This window comes from Cyprinodon tularosa, unplaced genomic scaffold, assembly GCF_016077235.1.
Source record: "Cyprinodon tularosa strain WSP-4 unplaced genomic scaffold, ASM1607723v1 ctg145, whole genome shotgun sequence".
In the NCBI taxonomy this organism is placed as follows: Eukaryota; Metazoa; Chordata; class Actinopteri; order Cyprinodontiformes; family Cyprinodontidae; genus Cyprinodon; species Cyprinodon tularosa.
Genome location: NW_024038276.1, coordinates 506,583 through 511,791, shown reverse-complemented (window position 1 = coordinate 511,791; position 5,209 = coordinate 506,583). Strand labels below are relative to the sequence as shown.

Genomic DNA, 5,209 nt, shown 5'->3' with positions numbered 1-5,209 from the left:
GGTTTTATGAGTTATTGGAGGGGGGTCTCGATTTTTCACAGAAACTGATGGTCAGATATCCCCCTGAGGATGTTTTGTTTAGGAACTGAATTTATGGCTCACTAATGTCAGATGAAGCAGTGAATCAGCAGCACATGGTCACCAGCATGTTTGGCCAAACGCATTTTACAAATGAAATTATGCCTTTGTTTTTAACCAGATTTAATGAGACAGTTTCGAAAAAAGTTTCACATTTGCTATGTATACAGCAAAGCCCCTTTTCTAACAGTGATCATCATGATGTTTTTTTTTTTTGGCAAATATAACGGACGCCTTTGTGCTGTATTCTTTCTTTCTTTCTTTCTTTCTTTCTTTCTTTCTTTCTTTCTTTCTTTCTTTCTTTCTTTCTTTCTTTCTTTCTTTCTTTCTTTCTTTCTTTCTTTCTTTCTTTCTTTCTTTCTTTCTTTCTTTCTTTCTTACTTACTTACTTACTTACTTACTGACCACATAAGGTCCTTTATGCTTGTAGAGTTTTATCTACTGCTTTGAGCTCTAATAAGCCCTTGTGGATGAGAGGAGGAAGCTCTCTTACAGTAATTTTTAAAGGCCAACAGGATTGGAAGCTTCATCAGTGTTCAACTTGTGTCTGTGTAAAATGTACTGCACGATTAATAAAGTGAATGTGATTGGTCCTTTATCAAGGGGGCGGGATTGTGGTGGAAGGTTCATAAGCAAGTTAGATTATGGCCTGTGTCTTGGAAGCATCTTGCTAAACAGTTAGCAACTTAGTGCTACTTAGCCTCGTGAGACCATCCTGATCTCGCGAGCTTTCAAGATTTCACTCGCTAATCAGTCTGGAGACTCTCCGTTGAAGAAAATTTGGAGCCGTTCACCAAACGAACGTCCAATCAGCGTTGGCTTTGAGGCGGGTTGAGGTGTGACGCAACGAGAAGCGCGACAGTTCAGTCTAAAGAACATGGCGGCTTCAGCCAACACTCAAAAAAAGCAAACTGGGTGTCTGTTACCTTATCTTATGTCTAACATGTAGCTTCTACTATATAAAATCATGTTTTGTGGTTGAACAGTTTTAAATCATGTAGATTTAGCATAAAATGCAACAACTTAAAATTTACTTGAATAATTTATGTTAAAACAACCTAATTCTAATGGGTTAAGATTGCAAATCAATAACACTCCAAAGCAGTAGGTGGCAGTAATGAGCACATTCCCCTCTCTTGAAGGCCACGGTCAAAGGTGAGTGAGTCCCCGACTCTGGCTGGCAGAAGGAGTAGACATTTTGAAAAGAAATTTCAAGTGTGGAAGAAGGTAAGTTTAATCTTTTATCATCCATCGAACAGAAAACAATACGGCAGCAGACATGTTATAGACAGTTAGTTATTGTCCTCTTTTGCATTTTGGATTATTTATTTGTTACTGGGCGTTTTATTAGAGTGCATTAATATATCACACTGTCGCCATGCTCATAGCTAACTAAGCTTACAAGCTAGCATCCTGAGGTCGACGGCATGGTTGACAACGCGTGCGGATTCATTTACAAAATGAGCTAAGAGCTGATGGAGGCATGGCTGGTGGGGGATAATTGCCTGCGTTTGGTGAATGTAGCTGCAGCTAAAAGGCTCCAGTCACATAGGCTACATTAATAATAATAGTGGTGATGAATTTCCCCCCAATCCGAATCTTGGCTTCACGTGGAGTCCGCAGAAAGCTCGGCACTTAACAGTCATTAGCTCTAAGTTTGGAAACTACCACGGCATCTCGGCACCTTGGCGGGGTTTCTATGTCAACTCCACGTAGCATTAGCTCATCCAGCTACTAACATCAACACAGTAGTTCTTCGCACTATGGAGCTTTCCACAGTCAGATTTTATTCACTTTGTTGACGAGGAAACAAATGTGTGCTCCCATAAATGTACTGTTGTGCTGTAGCCCAGCTAGGAAAGCAAATCGTTACCATATTTCAAATGAAAAAGCATTTTCAGAAATGCTTTTTCATTTTAAGAATGTGGCTGCATTGTTTGACTCATAAATGAAATTAGTAATCAATCATCCTGTTTGCATTTTAAATTTCTTCTTTAATGCTTCTCATCATTTTACTTAATTAAAATAAAAAATAAAAATACATTTGAGATTTATTTTTTGAAAATGTACCCCAGAAAATACATACCAAAAATAAATTTGAAATGTAAATTTTGAAAATGAAAAAGTATTTTCAGAAATGCTTTTTCATTTTAGGAATGTGATTGCATTGTTTGCCTCATAAATTAAATTAGTAATTAATCATCCTATTTGCATCTTGAATAAATGCACAGCACTATTTAACTTTGATTGAAATATGTACAGTGTGATTTATATCAGCCAACAAAATGTGGGCTAGCCTTGGAAATAACTTGTAAGCTGATTTAGGATTTGGTGGTAGATGACAATTGTTAAACTAGTCGGTCATTTCAATGCTATGATAGTTAAATTTACTTTTGTGTACCCTTTCTGTTTAAGCTAACTGCTGAATTTAAGAGGATTACAACCATCAGTTTGCTGTCAAAGTTCTTCTCCCAGCTGGATGCTCATTCTTCAAACTTGATGAGGGTGTTTGGCAAGAAAGGCGGCGTTCAAGGAAGAAAGATAAGGAGCATCATGATACCCATCACCAAGGTATGATAATAGAATAAAATAGAAATTGTCAAACCTGTACCGATTCAATATTCTAAACTTAATGCTTGAAATTTAAAGCAGAAGTTTCAGAGGGATGGAGAGAAATAAAACTAGATGGAGAGGGGTGTAATGTACTTTTATGAAGAAGGATCTGATAAAATTTTAACCTTGGGCAGATGTGACAATGTCCACTGATGTTGCAATGGTAGGTTCTGTTTCCTGGGACCACATGCTTACATTTGACATATTTCTATGATAAAATGTCTTGCTGGTACATAAAACCAATGCACCCATGGATATTGTAAGTTCATATATCATAAAAATTGTCAATGATTTTTACATTTTGAAGAATGTATTATTTAAAGTTTTGTTTGTAAAATCTTCTACCAGTTGATTAAAATGTTTTATCTTTAATTTATTGTCCTACATACTCAGACTGACGCCATTGATGTCAAAAGAGAGTGAATCATCAAAGCCCTGTGTGTGTACCTGAATGAAGAGCCCGAGAACCTTGTGAAAGAATACATGGTATGTAATTTAGTGTGTTTAAAAATGGGACCAGTATAACATATCTTTACATGTATATCCTCTATTTCCCCCTTTTTTCTGTGAAGAACACAGATTGTGGGAGCAGTGAAGCTGCAGTGATGGAGACGACATTTGGAATATTTGTCATTCGCAAGGAAGGTGCAGAGCCAGGTGATGGACCGGAAGATGTAGGTATAGTTCTGGATGGGCTCGGAAACGTGCCACTTGCTGTGGTCATGTTGTTTGCGCTTGTATATGCGCTTAACCTCAGCTACCCGCCAGAGCTCAGATACACCTTTGAAGCTTTGCAGAAGATCATCGTGGAGCTTGATGGAAACATACTCTCAAAAAAAACTCAAACACTGAAAACTCTACTTGCGTGTTAGTCACCCTCAATAGAGTAAACTACAGGTTTGGAGTTACTCTAATGGGAAGGCATTTGAAGCCATTTGAGTAGTTACTGAACTGAAAGCTGTGTTTGTGTTTTAATACATCCTGTTGCTATTTTGGGTTTACAAAATAGAATGTTTTGAAATGTTTCTTTATGCAAAGGTAAGGTTTTAAAACAAATTGTTATTTTCTAAAGAAAACTATTTTGATATGGATGCATTATGCTGTATTTTGGTTGTTCTCAAATATTGGTCTTTGCACTCAGTTGACAGGACCACTTTCTGCGTATAACTTTGTAAAGGGCTTTGCTGAAAGCTCTAAATATAGACACCTAATGACAGGGGGCTCCAATTTCCTAACTCAGGAGTTACAACTTTTGTTTGTCTATCTGTTGTAGTTTTTTTACAGACATGATGTTGGACACTGTTTCAGGCTGTATTGTTTGTTGTATTTTCACAACGTAGTCATTTTTAAAGTAAAGTGATTTCAACAAATCCAATTTAGTTCATGTTTTTCTTTTCCAAACTTGACACCAGCTGGGGGTATATAGGCTGACATGTACATTTTAAATAGCTGAATATGTATACGTTAAAAATGATTTATTTTGTGAATAATTACTTATGTTCATTTTCATATGATAAAGTTAATCTCTTACCTAACTTTGTTTTGTGGGCTCAGCACAATAAATTCATGTACTGTACTATTTTGAAAAGTAGTTGTAACTACCCTATTAAATTATGTACCTAATAATCCTATCATACAAGTTTAAATGGCTTAAGAAAATTATGTTAGTATGTTACATTTACCTATATTTATCTAGTTGGACTGACCCCTGGTAATTAAGTAATAGTAATGCAAATACAACACGTTGACCCAACATATTTACCCTTTGTTCACTTAACAAAATTGCTTCTCGCTAAATTAATGCATTTTATTTAGGTGGAAATTATTTCCATAATTTTATTACGTTCTGGGAACAAGTTTTTTTTTTGAGTGAATGAAACTAGCGTCAGTGTGGCTATGGAGCAAGTTTTATCGGAATTACACAGTATTTCTTCACTGAAAGAAGAGCAAAACACTGCTCTGGAGGCTTTTCTCAGAGGAAAAGATGTTTTTGCTCTTCTCCCGACTGGTTTCGGCAAGAGTTTGATCTATCAATTGGCTCCTCTTCGTCATCGGTCTGTTACGTCATATGCTTCGTTGATCTGATTGGTTTATTTGGCCCGTCTATCACCAACATAGGCCAATCAGCTAACCAGTATTTTCACCCCTTCCAAAAATTACTTCTACGGAAGGTTTCCAGATGGATATGCGGAGCAAATCCATCTGGCGGAGTCAGGTTAAGTGCTACTAGGTTCCCAATGGGAAATTACATCGGGACCAAGTAGCACTTAGCAACGACACTGTCAAGGTATGCTATGGACAAGGGAAACAATCAAGAGGAGAAGAATTTGTGTCGGAGGTCGTGGATGAGTCTCCTCCGTAATACATTTTCTATTTAGAGGTGGAAAGCGGGAAAAAGTTGTTGTGGAAGAGGACGCCAGGGCGTCAGAAGCTTCGTTTGGTGTAGAAGGCTTACAGCCTTGGAGGCAAGGGCTCAAATGAATGTTTGAGTCCTTTCCTCGCCAACGCTGCCAGTTCT

At 37.3% G+C, this 5,209-nt stretch overlaps 1 long non-coding RNA gene across 1 annotated transcript; it reads left to right on the top strand.

Moving 5' to 3' along the window:
- Positions 1-1,047: 1,047 nt before the first annotated feature.
- LOC119779279 lies at positions 1,048-3,651 on the top strand. The gene is made up of 4 exons (XR_005280206.1): positions 1,048-1,305; positions 2,494-2,649; positions 3,085-3,177; positions 3,264-3,651. It is a non-coding gene; the product is annotated as an uncharacterized LOC119779279 (long non-coding RNA).
- The last annotated feature ends 1,558 nt before the right edge of the window (positions 3,652-5,209 follow it).